The following is a 21528-nucleotide window of genomic DNA, read 5'->3' on the forward strand; positions in this document are numbered from 1 at the left end:
AGAGGGTGGGGCCTGTCACATGGTGGGCGTCATAGCAGCTTTCCTTTTCCAAACCCACGCCCGCCTTGCCGCGTCGTCGGCCGTCCCCCTCCTCTGCCCGCCGAGCCTTTTCAAGGAATCGACTGGGATTGGCTAACTGGCTGGGAGTGGGGCTGCGGAGCCCAGACGCGGCATCATCACTTCCTGTTGTGGGCAGTCGTTTCCTGTCGCTGCTTGGTAACAATGGGGAAGATAATGGCTGCCTGAGCAACGTCTCGGAGCAGGCGCTGGGGTAGAGGCGGGTCTCAACCAGCGACTCATCGGAGGCGGGCTTGAGAGAGGCGGCTGGGGAGGCGCGGAGAAGCCTCAGCGGAGACGGCCGAAACAACCGAGTGAGATCCTGACCCTAAAACCGAGTAAGTGAAGACATGGGAATCCTCTGAGAAATGGATGTAGAGCGAGAGGAAGACAGCAGAGCCACTGCTGCCGCGTTCTCTCAAAATGGCCCGAGTGACGCGTTGTGGCAGAGGCTCAGCGCCGCCTCCGGACCCCAGGCCCGTTGCTGCGGGGGGCTCCGTGGCGTAGTCGCCGCTGCCATTTTAGTTGGGTGGTATACTCGTCCGGCTCTTTGAAGAAGGGGAAGAGGAGGTGGGTAGTAGTTCCTCTCCGTGGCCCCGCGAGCCGCAGCCCGGGCCCTCCGGAGCCTTAAGAATTAAGGGGAGGCGGTGTTTGAGTTTTGGCCTCGGGCGTGAGAATCTTACAGTGCCTCGGGTTTTTCTCTGTTCTTGGGGGGAGGCTTCCCTCTCCACCCCTCGTTTTACATGGCGGGCTCGGGTTTGGGAAAAGGGGTAATATCTGGCTGCTCCGAGTCGGATGCTGGGAACTTTTGGGCCTTTAGATTTTCCCAGGATTTACAAAACCCTATTTTGAGCCCTTATGCAGGGCTTTACCAATTAGGCGCCCCCTGGGGCCGCGATGACATCTTCCTTGAAGGAACTGAGGCAACTGTGGTTTACTCCCTTGCTCTTATAACCCTGGTGTATCCTTTGCCAGTTATCACTGGAAGGATCCCCCCCAAAAGGGAGGGAAAAGCCGTTGCATGTTTGTTGTTTTTCTCTGGGTAAGGTTGGGAGTTTGGCCAAATTATTTTCAAGTTAATTTCCGTTCAATCCTCCCAACAACCCAACCCCCTCCCCCCCCACAAAAAAAAGCCTAAGGGTCTCTCTGCTTCTGCGGGCGGTACCTGCCACGTACGCCATAGCTAAGTAACTAGTATTAACCGGTTGGGCTTCTGCTTCCTGAATACTCAGTCCCTTTTTCCCTTATGCTGATTAATTTCAAGATGGAGGAGACAGCCACGTTCCTTCCCTAGACAGTTTCACCATACTTATTCCACAGGTTAGTCCGGGAATCTGAGGCCTACCTGACTTGTTATTTAGGTCATTTTTTCGTTTGGGGGCAAAAGGAAGTATTTATATCAGATTGTCATGCACCATTTGCAAGGCCCCACAGTAATTTTTTGCTGGAAATAAGGAGCCTGCAATTCCTGGGGCAGAATTAACCGCAGTGCTTTTGATGATTGAAGAGAGGAAGAAATGATAAATGTACTAATAACCATTTCTTTGGCTCTTCGTGATTACAGAGTAATTACTCATATCACCTCCATCAGGTACATTGTGTTAGTCCTGGAGGACTTGAGAGCAGGCAGGCACAGTTACAGGCCTGCCCTCTACTCACATAGTTTTCTAAACTGTGAAAATATAAGTTAAAATACCCAAAAAGATGAAACCAAATCCTTCTTAAAATACAATTTTAGGACAGACTCCTCTTATTGAAACATGTCACAAATGTGGTGATTTTTTTTAAAGTATCTTAGTCCCTGCCTTAGCTAGTGTAATGTGCCAAATAAGGCATTGAAAGTGACTATCAGAATCTGAAAATAATTACTGGTCTGATAAGGAAAGGCCTATTTTAAGCAAGTTTATATTAAAAAGTAGATTGCCTCTCAGCCTGTAAAGGAAATCTTATACTAATTCCTGGTTCCCTCTCACTTTCTTGATCTCCCCAAATATTCTGGTACTAATATTGAGTTAGGTTGGGTTATGGTTGTGTAACTAAAATACATAGGATGTGTATTTTTAAAGGATGTGTCTTATTTCAAAAAAATAAATGTATCTTATAAAAGAGGAAGAATAATGGATTCTTTTTTTTTCTAGAGCAGAGTGTGAAGAAAACTAAAATCCAGTTTATTGTAATTCAATACTATGTCATAACAGTCAGGTAATTTATTTTTTGTTGCGTCTCCTGATGATTTATATGTAGAATGCATGTTTACAAATATTTATTGTTCTGTTTTACAGGCCCTGTGGTTGGATGGGCTCATTGATATATATTAGTTGGTGTTGGGCATTCTTCATGATGAGAATGGGTACTTTTCACTGGGAATTCAAAGGGTAATGTTTCTCAGTACCTGAACTCACCAGTGCTTTATCTGTGAATTTTACTCTTTATCAGTACCTGTATAGAACAGAAAGAACAAAAAATTGTTGCCTTAAATCATTGTTAGAACAACCCAAATATAAAAATAAAATAACTTTTTAATTTCAGTGAATAGCTAAATGAAATATCAGAATATCTTACAGGAATGTAATTTACATTATTGTGTGTGGTATTTGATTTTTTTTCCCTTCATGATTAAAAAATCATTGGTATATAATACCCTAATTGATGTTAATTCCTTTTATTATCATCACCATTGTTAAAGTAACCACATAGATTTATTGCCCTATCCAGGACACTTTTAAAAGCAAAAGGAACATTATTAATAGTTATTCTGGCACAAACAGGTGCAAACATGGATTATCATAGGCAAACTGGGATGGATAGCCTAAATTCATAACTAACTTCTGTTGAGGGCTTGTGTACTACTTCAAAGCATCCTGAGAGGATGTTAATTTTTACAGAGAGCACTGAAAGTTAAGTAATTTGTCCTCAGTTAAAAAGCTAGTGAATGGTGGAACCTTCATTTTATCTCAGGTCTGTCTCACATTCAAGTCACCAAACTTTAATGCCCCTAGACCTCCCTGTTGCCCAGTTACATCAGAAATGCAGTGAAAATGAAAAGTTGTAATAAGTCTCTAGGTTATGTTGCACTAAAAAGTTTTGTTAACTTAGCTGGAGGTGGTGATAACCTGTAATCCCAGCTACACGAGAGGCTGAGGCAGGAGGATGGCAAGTTCAAGTTCAGTCTCAGGAACTTAGCAAGAACCTATCTCAAAATTTTGAAAAAGGACTTGGGAGCAGCTCAGCGGTAAAGTGCCTCAGGGTTCAATCCCCAGTACTCCCAGCCTCCCCTCCAAAAAAAAAAAAAAAAAGAACAAAAACAGGTTAACTGTTAAAAGTAATCTACTTTATGAAGCAGGTGAGACATACCTTGCAATTATCCCTGCTTTTTTGTTGTTGGTGTTCTGTTACTGTTTGTTTCAACTATTAGCGCTCTTGATACAGGTTGGTAAACTTAATTTGAAAATTAGAAAAGGTTTTAGGAAAAGGTTAATTAATAGTAAAATTCCTAGAAATATTAGGCTGATGAATATCTTTCAGATTAGTGAACTTGTAGCGAGGTGTTAACTAATACCATGGGGTATGTGTATTTATGGGATTATACTGTGTGTATATTACTTATTCCATAGCTCTGGTGGTCTGGGAAATAGAACACATCATTGACCAACCTCCTATTTCCTGGATTTACCTTAGTGTGGATTACAAATTAGAATGTGAGAAGTCTTGTCTAAGATCAGTGAGTTGCTAGAATTGGAGCCACTGCCTAGAATGGGGACAACTGTTGCTTTTGTAAGTCTGCTTCTTAAAATTTTGTATAACACAAAGATTTCTAAAACCTTATGGCCTGTTGATTTCTAGAAGTATCCAGGTTATGCAATACTTTGAAGTTGTGTTGTTTTGTTTGTGGATACTTGAGATTGAATCAGGGGGTGCTTTACCATGGAGCTTGGGATCCTTCTGCCTCAGCCTCCTGAGTAACTAGGATTACAGGTGTGCACCACAGAGTTTTGATAACTAGTATAAGATACCAATCATATTTATGTCTTTTTTTTCTTCAATAATCATAATAGCACCTACATATGTGCAAGACATCTATAGACAGCATCTGGTGTATACATATAGATTTATGGGCCTCTTGTAATTTTACAACTGCAGGTTAAGTTGCTGTTACAATGTTTGATGGTTTAATGGAGTCTGAATATTAATGAACATGAAACTTTCTGGCAGAGAAGGAGATATTTGTGTTAAATGTTTTAAATTTTTTTCTGGAGTGAAAAAAGTTCCCTTCCTCCTAATCTTACAACTGGAGGAAGAAGTTAGCTATAATTTTCATTGATCAAAGTTCCCTTTAATAGTAGTTAAAACTAAGGTGACCATATTAAGTACCCAAACTGAAATACTTTTTTTTTTTTTTTTTTTTTTTTGGTACTGGGGATCGACACTCAACCACTGGACTACATCCCCAGCCCTATTTTATATTTTATTTAGAGACAGGTCTTGCTGGATTACTGAGGCTGGTCTCAGACTTGTGATCCTCCTGCCTCAGCCTCCCAAGTCGCTGGGATTATAGGCTTGTGACACTGCACCCAGCCCAAACTAAAATATTTTGAGAACAGATTAATTATTATTTTAGCACAAGTACGAACCACTACTCTTCTGGACAAAACAGGCATATATGGACATCCCCATGTCAAGTCTATGTAGGAACATTTGTTCAGGAAGGACAATTGACAGAATGCTGGTCCAAAATACAAATTGTTTTCCTCAAATAATATGTGACTGGTGTAGATAATATTTTAAGTTGATTTTTTTAATAGGAAATCTTTTTTTTACTCTCCCCCCGCCCCAATAGGAAATCTTAAGTTCTTAAAATAGTATGTTAGTTGATGATGAATACTAGCATTGCCAGTAATTAGTGATTTTACATTAATAACTTTTAATAAACACTTGAACCGTCTTTTTTTTAACTTCTTGGAAGCAATGAGAGCAGCGAATCAAAATTGAGTTTATGAATAAGACCAAATTCTGATTTAGTGATGTAACTCAATAGAATAACATGAAATGGGTAATGAGATTAAATTCACTAAGGTACTTGAATGAGATGAAATGTTGTCATAATGGTTTTCTTCTTTAACTGACTTGATGGTATGAATTGGCAGCATGGCATGTTCTTCTGTCCTTTGATCTACTTTACTGGAGTTCTTAGTTCTCTTGTTTCAATTTAACTTTTTTAGAGGGTTGTAGTAGTCAAAATTGTAAGTTGCTAGTTAATAGACTTCCTGCCAAGAGATAAGACACAGGAGGGACATTCCTGAGTCCTTTTGATTTGTTTTTGCTGCCCTTTACAGGTGGTAAAGATAGAATAACACAAGTGAGGCTAAGCTACTACTGCCATTCAGATAATTTATAATCTCTTATTGCTGTAGTAGTAGCAGTGGTGAATGCCTTTGTAGCATCTTCTGATAGGCCACTGTTAGAAATTCTCAACAAATTGTGTGGTTGGTGAAAGGTATCTTGCAATTAGTAGAGATAGTAATACATCAACCTTACCCTGTTTCTTTTTTTTTTTTAAGAAAGTTTTATATTTTGTTTTACAAAGATAAGGTAATCAAGTAAAGGGAGATAAAAATACATAGTGACCAAATCTACAGTGAGGAAAGCACAGCTTCTAAGTTTACATGTTATTTACGTTATTTCTTAAGTTTTACTTTTTTAACCTCTTAGATCGCATCTTAATCAAAATCACAGATTCGTTGACATGGAAGGTACCTTGTATATGGCTTAATCTAATATTGTATAATGTTGAGGGAGATCTTGAGGCACGAGGTGAAATGATTTGACTAAAATTCACATGGCCCGGTTACAGACAGCACTAGAATTTTTATTTTCTTTTTCATAGAGCTGAATTCCCCTCTGCTACCCATGTATAGAATAAACAAGTTATCTGGTTGTTACCAAACATTTATGTGTCTATTAAAAATGTCATAAATTTTAATTACACATTCTATATGTGAAGAATTGACAGCACTTTTCAGTGTATACTCATATGATGATACTTTATATCCTCACCTCAAATTCAGTAGTGATTTAACTTTTAAAAAACTTTATTAAAAACTATAAAAACTTTTTAAAAACTATATGAAATAATTTTGGTGATGGCATTATTGAGCTAACATTTTATTGACAAAAGATCACATGCCATTAATGCTTATATCCTTTGGTAGGTTTTTTTTTAAGTTCTGGGGAGTGAACCCAGGGATATTTTACCACTAAGCTATATCTCCAGCCCTTTTTATTTTGAGACAGAGTCTCACAGAGTTGCTGAACCTGGCCCCAAACTTGCAATCCTCCTGCCTCAGCCTCCCAAGTTGCTAGGAAATTTTTTTTCTCTTTTGGTACTGGGGATTGGACTCACAGGTGCTCAACCAATGAGTTTTATACCCTGGTCTTTTTTTCCTTTTTTTTTTTTTTTTGGATACAGGGTCTTGCTAAGTTGCTGAGGCTGTCTTTGAATTTTTTGATCTTCCTGCTTCAGCCTCCTCTGAGTTGCTATTATCACAGGAGTATGCCATCATACCTGGCTTAAATGACTTTTCAACTCTTAATATCATAACAAAATTAATTTTTTATTTAAACTGGTTTTTCCTACTCTAGCATGTTATCAAGTTTGGAACTTGGATGAACAGGTATGCAAAAGGTGATGATGCTCAACATATTTTAGTGGTTGGTTGATGTTAGATTACTTTAATTCGTTCATCTAACCCAGCCCTTTTTTGTTTTTAGAAAGAGGCAGTTTCTTCCAGACTTAACAGACATAGCTTATTTTAAAATCAGCATTTACACAAGCATTTAACTTGATGTTTCAAGATTGTTTTTTTTTAAGTTGTCAGTTGACATTTATTTATTTACTTATATGTGGTGCTGAGAATCGAACCCAGTGCCTCACATATATTAGGCAAGCACTCTACCACTAAGCCACAACCCCAGCCCTCTTTTTTTGTGTGTATGGAGCTTGGATTTGAACCCAGGGTCAAGATTGTTTAAGTCTATTTTGTTAACAGTTTTTAAGCTTTTTGTTAACAGTTAAGGATACTATGATGTAGTATAGCCATTTATTATGTGCATATTTATACTGAGCTCCAGATCTTCTGACTCATTAATACTAAATAATAATAAGTGAATTTTCTCTCTCTTTAATTTTTGTGGTACTGGGGATTTAACTCTGGGGAGCTCTACCACTGAGCTACATTCCCAGCTCTTTTTATTTAATTTTCTTTTTAAAAATATTTTTTAGTTGTAGATGGACACAATACCTTTATTTTGTTTGTTTTCATTTTTATGTGGTGCCGGGTATCAAACCAGGTGCCTCATGCATGCTAGGCAAGTGCTCTACCACTGAGCCACAACCCTGGCCCCCAGCTCTTTTTATTTTTTAAGAAAGGCTCTCACTAAGTTGCCCAGGCTAGCCTCAAACTTGCAATCCTCCTGCCTCCCAAGTAGCTGGGATTACAGGAGTACTGGACCATACCTGGATTAAATGACTTTTCAACTATAATATCATAACAATGTTCTTTTCATGGACTAAGTGTATTGAATGAGATCATACTATTAGCAGTGGTCAGAAACAGTAATTTGCATAATTAATGTAATGGTTTTAGAAGTTAATTCCTTTTTTGAAATTATTCTTTAAAATTCTCAGGGTGTGGTTCTTACAAAACTGGTTCACTACCAAGAAATAAAAATTGAGCCAACATTAGACTTCCTCATTTTTTTTTTTTTTTTTTTGGTGTGGTGCTGGGGATCTAACCCAGGGCCTTGTGCATGTGAGGCAAGCACTCTGCCACCAACTGAGCTATATCCCTACTCCTAGACTTCCTTTTTGAAGTCTATCCTTTTTTGGGAAGAAGTCTATTAAGTTGCTACTCTTTAGTTAAAATAACATGTATTCTTACATATGTAAGAGTTTAAGAATATGAGCCAGGTTGTAGTGATACACTGCAACTTAGCTGGTACACTACAACCGTAATCCCAAATACTCAGGAGACTAAAGCAGGAGGTTGTAAATCTCTATTACAACCACAATATTATCATACCCAAGAAATTTAACACTGATACAATAATTTTTCTAATATTCAGTTGGCATTAAAATTTCTAGCTGGGCATGGTGACCATGCCTGTAATCCCAGCGGTTTAGGAGACTGAGACAGGAGGATCGCAAGTTGAAAGCCAGCCCCAGCAAGAGTGAGGTGCTAAGCAACTCAGTGAGACCCTGTCTCTAAATAAAATATAAAATAGGTCTGGGGGTGTGGCTTAGTGGTTGAGTGCCCCTGAGTTCAATCCCTGGTACCAAATATTTATATAAATTTCTTCAATTATTCCCCAAATGTCTGTATAGATATGTTTTTTTTTCATTTAGTATTTAGCCAATATGTGTGTATTTCACTTGGTTAAGAACTGTATTTAGTTTTCTTAAAAAACATCTCCCACATTTTTATTTTTTTATTTTAATTTTTGTTTTTCAGGACATTGACTTTTTTTAAAGCAATTTTTTTTTAGTTGTCAGTTTACCTTTATTTTATTTATATGTGGTGGTGAGAATTGAACCCAGACCAGTGCCTCACACATACCACGCAAGCACTCCACCACTGAGCCACAACCCCAGCCCACATTGACATCTTGAGTCTAGACCAAATGTTTTGTAGAAAGGTCCACAATCTAGATTTGTCTGATTTTTTTTTTTTAACCATATGGTTAGATTCAGTTTGAACATTTTGATAATCCTACACAGTTGTATGGTTTTCATACACTCTGGTCTCATCACCCCCTTACTTAAAAATTATTGATAACCCAAAGACCTTTTGCATATCTGAAATATATGTCAAGATTATCATAGTAGAAATTAGACCTGATAATTGTTTTGAAACTTTAATTACCTCATTTAAAAAATAGCAAAACCATTAGATGTTAACTTTCTAAACCAAAAATTTTAGTGAGAAAAATGGAATTGTTTTACATTTTTATGTCATTTTAATGTCTGTCTTAATAGAAGACAGGTAAGTCTCTGCATCTACATTCAGTGTGTTGTTTTGTTTGAATTATATGAAGAAAATTTGTCCTCATAAGGATAAGCAGTTGTAAAATGGAAGAGTATTTTAATTTAATTTTCAGACTTTAAAAGTAGTGATTAGGGATTTTCTATTTTTATTATCACTTCTTATTTTGTCCATAATAACTTTTTTAGTAGTTTTTTCTTCAAAAAAGCATTTTGGTAATCTTAAAATACAATTTAAAATGTAAGGCCTAAAAATGCTTAATTTTTTTACCTTTAATTATCAATTTTCAAAGTAACTAGTTTGTACCTTAGCAATCCCCAATATTTTCCAATAAGTTTTGTTTCTCTCATTCCTTTTCTTTTTAATATATTATTATTTACTCACATCTTTTTTGTTAAATGTGTTTTAATCAAGAAATAAAATTCTCAGAGTGAATGAACTGTTATAGATTACTTAATTACTGAATAAATCTCAGGATTGGTTTTCTTACTGGTTTCTCCTACCCCAAATTCAATTTATCTGATACAAGTATATATTTATTGACCAGATGAATAGTATTTCATGGCAGGTGTGTATGTGTGTTTGCAGAGCTAGGGATCAAACCCAGGGCCTCATGCATACTAGGTAAGCACTGTGCCACTGAGCTATATCCCTAGCCCTGAGTAGTTTTCTGAAATGACTAGATAAAATCTTTAATTTGGCTCCTTGCTTCTTGTGTGGCTTTCTTGATTTGTCTGTTTGGGGGTTTTGTTTGTTTGTTTGATTGGTTGGTTTTGTTTGGGTTTTTTGCTGGGGATTGAACCCAGGGATGCTTTGTTACTGAGCTTCATCTTCAGCTCTTTTTTAATTTTTTGAGAAAGGGCCTCACCAAGTTGCTGAGGTTGGCCTAGAACTCAGGGATGTTTTGCCACTGAATTACATCCCCAGCTCTTTTATTTTTTGAGAAAGGGTCTCACTAAGTTGCTGAAGCTGTACTCAAGCTTGTTATCCTCCTGCCTCAGTCTCCTGAGTCACTCAGATTACAGGCGTGCACCACCATGCCCAGCCTGGTTCCTTGTTTCTAGGAGTGGAATCAGATAAATTACAAAAAGTTGACTTATTTGGAATAATTCCTGCTAGGTTCTTGCTGCTTATGAGATGTTTTGTAGGCTGGGGGTGTACTTCAGTGATCTCCTGTGTGTGAGGCACTGCAATCAATCAAAAGATGTTTTGTCATTTTGGAAGATTTTCCCTCCCAGTGCTGGGGGATTGAACCCAGGGCCTCATATGCTAGGCAAGTGTTCTGCTATTGAGCTACATTCCCAGACCCAGACCCATTTTGGGAAGTTTTCATATAAGGAGTGAACATGGTATTAAAGACTCATGGTGAGATTGAATAGTTTGGTCTTGCCTGTTGGGATAAAAGGAATATATTTTAAAATACATCAGTTTGGGATATATTGGGAGGCAATTGTCATTTAGTGAAAAGTTGACTGAATTTGGAATCAGGACATCTGGGTTTAATTATTGGCCTTTTCCTAGCCACAATGTCTTTGATAAATTACTTCCTCTTGCCATGTTTCTGTTTCTCGTCTGTAAAGTAGGGGTAGTGATTCTTACTTAATGGTATTGTTGTAAGAATTAAGTGAAATACAGGTAAAAGCCCTATGTAAATATAGGGTGATGGGTATTGCCTGTAACCAGGGAGAGAGCTAAATGGTTTAATAAGAATAATTATAATTTGTTGTCTAAATTATGTTTTATTGGTACTCTCTTAATAGAAATAATTATTTAAAAATGGATGAAGCTAGTCATGCTCAAGCCAGAATTTGTCTTATATACATGAATGTTATAACTTGAAAGTGAGATAATTAAATAGATCTAGAATTCTGTCTTTTATGATGATGTTGAAGGAGTCTAGGGGTATGTATGGTTTCTTTTTTCTCTTTTTTTTTAAAGTTGTGCTGGGGATTGAACTCAGGACCTTACTGCATGCCAGGTGAGCACTGTACCACTGATCTACCACTGATCTTTTCAGCCCTCTTCGTTTGTTAGCGGAATTCTTCTCTCATATTTTCATACCAAAATGGAGAAAAGTCTGTTTATAATTTGTATTAACATCTTTGTCATGCTTTAACCTTTAAGATGTTCTTTTTCACTTATTAAATAGTGGTGTTAACATCTACTAGAAGCAGAACTTGTTATGGTTTATATTTATTAGATTTCTTCATTTTATGCCACTTAACTGGCACAGGACTGCTTAATGAGACTGGGTTCATTGGGTGTGTGAGAGTAAGATTATTTTTCAGGACATTTGAGAACATGGCTTGCATTTTATTTTCTTTGAAAATGTGATTGATTACCAATGGTCTTGGGACCTCTGAACCTAAAGGATAGAGGTACATTTGACCTGCATTCCTAGTTCAGGGGAAATGCAGAATTAAGTCTGAGAGGATAGAGACTTTGTGCAAAAGTAGAGAACTAAATCAGATTGTTCTTTCCCCGTCTCTTAACTAACCTTGTTGCTTGGATTGAAGTCTCTACCTTAACAAAAACATTGTGTTGTGTTTAATGAAGCCTTGCCAGTTTGGTTACAATTTTGAAATCCTGCTGCGGGAATTCCATCATTTGGGGATATAGTTTCCTTGATTTTTCATATATGAATTATTTAGGGGGAAAGGAGAACAGCATGCTATTATGGAAATAATAATAATTTAGGTTTGTTTGCATAATGCTTGTGAGTGTCTCATTGTTATATTTTTTAATTAAAGAATAAACTAAAAAACCCCTCTTGTAGAATGAAATTCAGGCTCACCAGGCAGGAGTTAAGATTCAACAATCTCATCTTAAATCCCAACTACTGGGGAAGATGATGAAGGAAAATTACAAGTTTCAGGTCAGCCTTGTCAAATTAGACCTTGTCTCAAAATTAAGCAAACAATAAAAAGGTTGGGGATGTCACTCAGTGGTAGAGTGCCTCTGGGTTCAATCACCAGTATTGTTTTAAAAAAATTTTTGTTCACCAATCTCCAAAATTAGTGTCAGGAGAGTTTGGAACAGACGTATAATGTTGTGTCTCTGGTCTCCATGTAGGAAACTAGAAATTCCAAGATTTAAGAGTGAATAATTTTTGATATTAGGGATTAAATCTAGGGACACTCTACTACTGAGCAACATCCCCAGTCCTTTTTGTTATTTTGAGACAAGAGTCTCACTAAGTTCCTGGGATGGGCTTGTAATTCTCCTGCCTTGGCCACCTGAGTTGCTGGCATTGCAGCATAGGAAACTTATTCCAGGGCTGAGGATTTAGCTCAATGGTAGAATGCTTGCCCAGCATATGTGCAGCCCTTGGTTCAATCCTTAGCACCACAAAAAAAGAAAGAAAAATATTAGTGTCTATCCTATGTGTATTTACAGAGTGTTCAGCATTGTTATTTTGTTTTCAAAACAAAGGGGATGTACAGTGGGTTTATAGAGTATAAACACTATATTGGGAACATTTGGAACTCTTTCTATACTTGAGCTTTTTCTACCTTTAAAGCAAATGCAGGGCTAGGGGATGTAGCTTAATGGCATGGGTCCAGAGTTCAATCTCCAACATTTTCTCCAATAAAAAAAAATGCTTTAAAGCTGTGTCTTCCCATATGGTAGCTACTAACTCTGTGGCTGTTGGACAGTTGAAATGTGTCTAGTGTAACTATGAAAGTAAAGTTTTAATTTTATTTCATTTTAAATTAAAAAACTAAAATGTATAAAATGATTTTCCAGGGGCTGGGGTTGTGGTCCAGTGGTGGAGTGCTTGCCTAGCATGTGTGAGGCACTGAGTTTGATTCTCGGCACTGCGTATATAAATAAAATAAAGGTTCATTGACAACTAAAAAATATTTTTAAAAAGTAAAATAAAATGATTTTCCATTAAACACAACTTTATTGTTTTGGAAGTTTAGTGTTTTAAAAAATCATCTCAGTGATTTATATTGATAGTACATTAAAGTGATGATTTTTTTTTCTTTTGAGGTGCCGGAGTTAGAACCCAGGGCCTCAAGCATGCTAGAAATGCTCTAACACTGAGCTACACCTAACAAGAAAAGTGATGTTTTGGTTTTGTTAAGCAAAATCTTTTTTTGTACCAGGGATTGAACCTGGGATTACTTTACTACTGGACCACATTCCCAGCCCTTTTTATTTTTTTATTTCAAGACAGGGTCTTGCTAAGATGCTAGACTGCCTTTGAACTTGTGATTCTCTTGCCTCAGCTTCCCAAGCTGCTGGGATTACAGGTGTGCACCACTATGTCCAGCTTCAATAACATTTTTTTAATTTACCCTTTTTTTACTTTTTGTTTCTAGGGCTGGGGATCAACCTCATGCGTGCCAAGGCAAATGCTCTACAACTGAGCCATATTCCCATTCAAGAGTTTACTTGTTTGATGTGGCTGTTCAAAAATTTTAAATTACATGTGGTTCACATTGTGTTTCTTTTGGACTGTGCTGCTTCAGACAGGTTATTAAGGGAAATGAACTCAATATTCACATTGGATTTGGTTCAGTGGTTTAAATATCTACACTGTGTAAGGCATTTTGCTAGTGGCTTTTGGAGGAGTTTTAAAAGGACTATAAGTCTGGTTCTTTCTCTAAAGGAAACTACTTGGGAAGAGAAGACTCATAACATTTAACAAAAGCATCATGAAGGCAGGAAGTGCCACTCTGGTGGCACAGACAAGTATTGTATGCAGAGATAGGTGGAAAATTGCTAGCTGAGATAGTCAGTAGCAGCTTCATAGGAGGTAAGATTCCATAGACTTTGAAAGAGTGACTGAAATAGGTAGAGACTAAGGAAGATCTGTAAGAAAAGTAGGAATAGAATAAAGGATATGGTATGTTGGGCAGGGGTGGGGCAACCCAAAATAGATTGGTCTTTCCCAGAAATTGCTATAATTTTGTGTCACTGGAGTATGTAACTTTAAAAGACCTTTACCCAGAGCAGAAGACCAAGAAACTGAACTATCCTTAATGACATTTTAGTTCAAAGGATCTTTTGAAATCAGCCTGTTCTTACTCCTACCTGATAAGGAATATTTCTTTTTAATATTCAGCATCTTCTTGAATATTTCCAGAGATGCATAACTTTTCTTGCTTCAGGAGGCTGGTTACATCTCCATTTTGGAGTTTTGTCATACTGTTGTATTAGAGACGGGGTCTCACTGAGTTGCTTAGCACCTTGCTGTTGCTGAGGCTTACCTTGAACTCATGATCCTCCTGTCTCGGCCCCCTGAGCCACTGGGATTACAGGCATGCACCATAGTGCCTGGTCCCTCCCTCCCTTCCTTCCCCGCCGCCCTATATATATATATATATATATATATATATATATATATATATAGAGAGAGAGAGAGAGAGAGAGAGAGAGAGAGAGAGAGAGAAAGTTGCAGATGGACACAATACCCTTATTTATTTTTTTAATGTCATGCTAAGGACTGAACCCAGTGACCCACACAAGCTAGGTGAATGCTCTGCCACTGAGCCACCACCCCAGCCCTTTTTATCTATTTCTAATTTGACACAGTGTTGTGTGCTTGTCTCTCGGGTGGGTGGGTGGGTGTGGGTGTGTCTTGTCTGTCTTTCTCTCAGGGGAGGGTTGCAGTACTAGAGATTGAATTCAAGGCCTCGTGTATGCCAGGCAAGTGCTCTACCACTGAGCTACATCCCCAGTTTCTCCCACTCGCCATCCCTTTTTGGGGCACTAGGGATTGAACTCAAGGAGTACTCTTATCTCTAGCTATATCCTCAGCCCTTTACTTTATTTTGAGATAGCATATCGCTTACCTTGAACTTGGAATCATCCTGCCCTGGACTCCCAAATTGCTGGGATTATAGGCATGCACCGCTGAGCCTGGACCCTGAGTCCTTTTTTTATTTCCTTGTAGTGAGGATTGAACTCAGGGCCTTGGGCATGCTAGGCAAGTACCCTACCACTGAGCCACATCGCTAGCCCTTTATTTTGAGACAGGGTCTGCCTAGGCTGGCCTGTAATTTATGATCTTCATGCCTCAGCCTCCTCTGTAACAGAGATTACAGGTGTGTGCCACCAAGTCTGGCCGGTACTCTCTTTATGTTATACCTCTCAATAGTTGAAGATAATTGTGTCCTTTTTTAGACTTTCTTCAGGATAATCATCTCCAGGTAATTAAGCAATTTATATATTTTATTTTTTGAGACTGGGATAAGTTGTCTTGTGTTGCCCAGGCTGGGCTTGAACTCAGTTCTCCTCCCACCTCAGCTTCCTGAGTGGCTGGGATTACAGGCCTATACTCCAGTGCTTGACCTGCCATTTCTTTTGTTTATAGGTTTTTCACCATCTTGGTCATTCTAGACTTGCTTGTGTTTGTCATTTTCCTTTTGGAGATATTTTTTTAAATGTCACAGGTAGTCTAAACAGCAGGTTTCAATGGGGCTGTTACCTGAACACTGCAGTATATGAAAGGAACTTGTGACTCTGTTAGTTACTTAGCAGCCAGGTCAAACAGGCTTTTTGAGTTTGTGGTAGTTAAGAACTTTTGAGTTCTTTTTCATGTGAACTGCCAAGACAGGTTCTTCCCCTACTCTTTACTTTTGCTATGAGTTATTTTAGCCTGATCACTCTTAATAAAAGTGTGCAAAGTGGGACATATATCATCACTGTGTCATTTTATTTTAGCCCATAGTTCACTATGAATTCAGAATATTACTTATGTACGTCTGTTAACTCCCAACTTTGAGTTGTTTTTGTATTTGGTGAGAATGTCTTGAACTGATTCGTCCAAATGGTGATTAAATTTTTGGCCCAGGGAGATACCGGGAATTGAAATCTGGGGCACTCGACCACTGAGCCACATCCCCAGCCCTATTTTTTTATTTAGAGACAGGGTCTCACTGAGGTGCTTAGCACCTCTCCATTGCTGAGGCTGACTTTGAACTCATGATCCTCCAGCTTCAGGTTCCCGGGCTGCTGGGATTACAGGTGTGCACCACCGCACCCGTCTCAAATGGTTCATTTTTAAATGCCAAGTTTATAGGGTGATTTGCAGGTTAACACTGCTCCATGATCTTTTTATTTTTAGTACTGGGGATTGAGCCCTGGGCCCTTGCACATGCTAGGCAAGTGCTCTACCACAGAGCTACATCTTCAACTCTTTATTTTGAGACAGGGTATCACTAAGTTTCCCAGGCTAAACTCAAGCTTGTTATCCTTCTGCCTCAGCCTCCTGAGTAGCCGGGATTATAGGCATGCACCACCATGCATGCCTGGCTTGCTCCATAATCTTTGAGGGTAGTATATTAACAGCCATGAATCTATTAAACTGAATTATCATCAAGCTCCTTCCTTCAGTGTGATTCTAGGTTCAGCATCAGCATATTAACAGCCGTGAATCTATTAAACTGAATTATCATCAAGCTCCTTCCTTTAGTGTGATTCTAGGTTCAGCATCAGCATCACCTGGTGGCTTATTAGTGATGCAGATTCTCAGGTCTCATTCTACTGAATCAAAATCTCTATTTAGCAAGATTTTCAGATCTTTCACATGTATGCTGAAGTTTAAGAAGTACTGGGCTAGCCCATGTTTTTCCATCATGATAGGAAGAGAAACTCCATATTCTGTGCAGAAAACAAATCAGTAAGTTAGCATTATTACCCTATAGAATTAACTGGAATTTCAAAAATACTCATGTCTGTCTGACCCAGAGAAATATTCCCAGGTGATTCTAATGTGCAAGCCAAAGTTGAGAACTATCCCTATGTAAAGCCAATAAGAATTTGGCAGTGAATTCCACCTCTGGTGGACATGTTTTCTTCTACATGTTAGCAGTATATCTGATAGTCTGTTACAGAATTTTCCGTGTGTGTGTGTGTGTGTGTGTGTGTGTGTGTGTGTGTGTATGTGTGTGTTTTCTTGGGATTGACCCCAAGGCCTTGCACATACTAGGCAAGTGCTCTATCACTGAATTGCATTCCCAGCTGTCCCCTAAGTTTGTTGTTACATTTTACTGTGCTATCATTTCTAGACTTTACCTTTTATGAAGATTGAATAATTTTTTAAAAGATATTAGATAATCTTTTTTAGCATTTATTTTTTAGTTGTATGTGGACACAGTACCTTTATTTCACTTATTTACTTTTATGCAGTGCTAGGGATCGAACCCGGTGCTTCATGCATTCTAGGTGAGCATTCTTCCTCTGAGCCACAATCCCAGCCCCCCATTTTTAATATATATTTTTTTAGTTGTCAATGGGCTTTTATTGTTATTTATTTATATGCAGTGCTAAGAATCAAGCGCAGTACCTCATGCATGGGAGGCAAGCGCTCTACCACTGAGCTACAATTCCAGCCCCAGAAGATTGAAACATTTTTAAAGCTAGTGTTTTACCATCTTCATGATATTGTAAAGATTTTTGTTGTTAGGAATTATACGTGTTTTTGTGGTGCTGGGGATAGAAACCAGGGATGCTCTACCACTGAACTATATCCCAGGTCCATTTATTTATTTATTTACTTACTTACTTATTTTGAGAAGGGGTCTGGCTAAAGTTGCCAAGGCTGACCTTAAACTTGTGGTCCTTCTGCCTCAGTCTTCAAGTTCCTGGGATTACAAGCATGCACCATCACATCCAGCACAAGTTATGCATTCTTCTTGGCTCTGAATTCTCTGAGAAGTTTGGTTTTTTTTTTTTTTTTTTTCATTCTTTAAATCAGAAGGTAATTCTCCTTGTTGAAAAAAAATAGAAGCTGAGTGGCCCTACCTTCCATCTTCTCAGTATAGTCAGTCCCTCCTATGCTTAGTATAAGACCCCTTTCTTGTTTCACATGCTGTTTTTGAATCTTCTTCACATGTTTGAAAGTTTCTATTCCTTCTGGGCTTTAATCTTCTTGATGCTATTCTTAAGGCTTAGTGCCACTGTTGTTAATTGTCCTTGGCATATGAGTTTTCTGTTATCTGTGGTTCATGTCCTTGAAGTGTCAGAACTTACCAGATGTTTTTACCTTCGTTGGAAAAATTTATATTTTTAATCAATTTTTTTGTGATATTGAATCCAGGGCCTCAGCATGTTAGACAAATGCTCTAGTACTGAGCTGTACCTCTAGCCTAGAAGATTTGTATTTTTTAAAAGCTTATTAATCATCTTTTTTTTTTTTTTTTTGTACTGGGGATTGAACTCAGAGGCACTTGACCACTGAGCGACAATCCCAGCCCTAATTTGTATTTTATTTAGAGACAGGGTCTCACTGAGTTGCTTATCACCTTGCTGTTGCTGAGATTGGCTTTGAACTAGTGATCCTCCTGCCTCAGCCTCCCAAGTCGATGGGATTACAGGCATGTACCACCATGCCTGGCCCAGTCCTAATTTTTTATTTTGGCATAGGATCTCACTAAATTTCTGAGACAAAGCTCAAACTTGCAATACTCCTGCCTTAATCTCCCAAGTTCCTGGGATTACAGCTGTGTGCCTCAATGCACAGCAAAGCCTATTAATCCTAGAATTATTTTCAGAATTATTTACTCATCCTTCACAAGTGGGTCTTGTCCTGTCATGTTATTGGCATTCAAAATATTAATTGCTTTAAGAACATGCACTAAATGTTACTGGTGGTTTTCTTTTGGTTTGAGGTATTACAGCTGGAGTTTCTTTTTCCTTTGTGCCTCTCTGCACTTTAAACAAATCAGTTGCTTTTGCTTTTGCTATTCCTGTTAGTAAATTGTGGGGAAAAAATGGCTTTTGTTGTTTTGTTTTTAGTGCTTGAGCCACATAATTTATATGGGTGTTTATTTAAGCTGATTTTCCTAGTCTTCCCCAAAAGTTTCAAGTTATAAAGATAGCATTTGTCAGAAATTTCTATTGTTTAGTCTTAATCAAAATTAAGGAATCTTACTTATGGGATTAGGGAACTCTTACCAAAAATATTATGGTCTACTCCCTCCATTTCTTCAACATACTTTTATTTGTTTAAATAATGTTAGGATATTTACAAGAACAATGATCTAAGGAAAATAAAATGTAAATCTAGGTGTGCCCATGTCTAGCCTAAAGTTTCCTTAGGCTCAGCAAGCAGGCAGTTTGACAAGATAAGCTTCTTAATGTTTATATCTGGAAAGGGGTTTTTAAAGAATTTTTCTCTTTAGAATGGATTTGTAAATGTTCTGGTACTTCAAATATTGTATGTAGGTATGCAGGGGGTTAAATCTTAGTACCAATATAGACTTAATCTTTTCCCCACAAACCAAATTTCATATTGTCCTTGTCTGTTGGGGCTACTGTAATACAATATCATATACTGGGTGGCTTATAAACAACAGAAACTTATTTCTTACAGTTTTGGAGGCTGGAAAGTCGGAATCAAGGGAGTGGCAAATTTGTTTTTTCTTGAGGGCTGACTTTTATCCTCTTTGGTATAAGGGGCAAGGCGGCTCTCTGGGGCCTCTTCTAAAGTGCACTAATCCATGCATGGGGGTTCCATTCTCACAGGGTTAGTACTTCAGCATGTGAATTTTAGGAGACAGAAGTAAAATTTTCACAAAAATTCTCTTTTTGATACCAGGGATTTAACCCTGAGATATAACCCAGAGATACTGAGCCACATCCCCAGTACTTTTTTATTTTTTGAGACAGGGTCTTGCTAATTTGCTGAGGCTGATCTCGAACTTGCAGTCCTCCTGTCACAGCCTCCCAAGTTGCTGGGATACAAGCGTACACCACCATGCCCAGCAAAGTTTTTATTTTTTGAGACAGGGTCTCACTAATTTGCACAGGCTGGCCTCCAACTTTTAATCCTCCTGCCTCAGCTTCCTGAGTCACTGGGACTACAGGTGTGTGTCACTATGCCTGGCAAAGAGAACTGTAAATTGGTTTTATTTTTTATGGTACTGATGATTGAACCCAAAGCTTCCCACATATGAGGCAAACACTGAGTATGACACCCTCCCCATAAGCATATGATTTTAATGAAGCATGCTCATCTCTTGGAGGAGGCATTTTCAGAATTTTGATAGCTTCTTTTGAATTTCATCTTTTAGGATCTCATACAGCACAGTTAGTATTTTCAATTGAATGTTACATAGAAGCTCCTCAGTTGCATGGATAAATGGATTTTGAAATAAGGAAATTTCCTTTACATTTACATTAAGGTCCAAACACCACTTCTGAAATTATAGTTTGAGCTCTAAAAATAAATCTGTAAATTTGTATGGGAATAGAGCTCTTGTTTCTCTGACAGGCCAAACAAGTACATAGAGCAACTTGACATTATTTGTGTTGCCAGTGCTAGTTATTATTGGATTGATTAGTATTGGTTTTTAATATAAACATTGTTTGCCTTATTATTCATTAAGAAAGATTATCAAGTCCACAGCAAAAGCTAATTTCCCAAGCCATTCATTGTTTGAAATTAGTAATTGAGTGGTTTCTTCTCATTCAGAAAAAGAATTCAGTCTTTTCCCTAAGTACAACAAATCAAGAAAGTTTACCTATGTTAAGCCACCAGAATGCCACATGATAGAGCGAGTATAGATTTCTGACAGAAAATTCATAGAACTGAGGATGGTTAAGTTCACAGAAGTGAGATTCACCATTGACGCCACTTGGTTCAATAACATGATGAATTCAAATATTTTCTGCATAGTACCTGCAGAATAACCACATACTTTAAATGCCTTACATTTTTGTAGGCTTTATAAAATTGTCCAACGAGGTCATTTTCCACTCCATACATACTTTTATCATTTCAGTTGTAACATGTCTTAGTGGATCTGCTTCAGGTTGTGCTGAATTGTTTTCTCAACTTCCTTAAAAAAATATTCTCACAGTTTCATGCAGACTATTCATAGGGATTACTTCTGCACTTAGTTCAAACTCCTTAAATAATCAACACTTGGCTCCTTGAGTAAACAGCAACTGAATATTATCAGTTATATCTGTCAACTAATCAGTAGCTAAGGAAAACCACTTCATCATTTGCATGAATATTCAATTGATTAGTGATATGACTTCCATTATCTTTGACTTTTTGTACAAGTACATTCCTGAAAAGGCAAATACATTGTTATTTGTTTTGGGGTTTTTTTGTTGTTGTTGTTGTTTGGGGTTTCTTGGTGCTTGGAATTGAACACACAAGCACTCTACTATTGATCTACAACACCAGCCCCTTTTATTTTGAGACAAGGTTTCACTAAGTTGTTGACTGGCCTCAAACTTGCAATCCTCCTGCCTTATCCTCCTGAGTCACTGAGATTACAGGAATGTACCACCATGCCCAGCTAAAAAGCTAATATTCGTAAATTTTCTCTGGGCAGACTTCTGCTCTCAAAACAATTCCATTTATCACTGATAAATGGCTTTACCTGATTAGGCAAAAATGAGCCACTTGTGAACTTACTTTAGTTGAAGGTTCGTTTTCATTTTTTTAATAAAGAAATATTTTGGA

The 21528-nt window shown here is 37.9% G+C and overlaps 1 protein-coding gene across 2 annotated transcripts in view; it reads left to right on the forward strand.

Moving 5' to 3' along the window:
* Positions 1-226: 226 nt before the first annotated feature.
* Rlim (ring finger protein, LIM domain interacting) overlaps positions 227-21528 on the forward strand; it is a 31755-nt gene continuing 10453 nt past the window's right edge. Inside the window, exons 1-2 of one of the 2 annotated variants that reach the window (XM_077106975.1) lie at positions 227-395; positions 2196-2259. The gene's annotated coding sequence lies outside the window, so the exon portion shown is untranslated. The remainder of the gene's footprint in view (positions 396-2195; positions 2260-21528) is intronic. The other variant, XM_077106974.1, reaches the window with a different exon arrangement.

Source organism: Callospermophilus lateralis, chromosome X (assembly GCF_048772815.1).
Source record: "Callospermophilus lateralis isolate mCalLat2 chromosome X, mCalLat2.hap1, whole genome shotgun sequence".
In the NCBI taxonomy this organism is placed as follows: Eukaryota; Metazoa; Chordata; class Mammalia; order Rodentia; family Sciuridae; genus Callospermophilus; species Callospermophilus lateralis.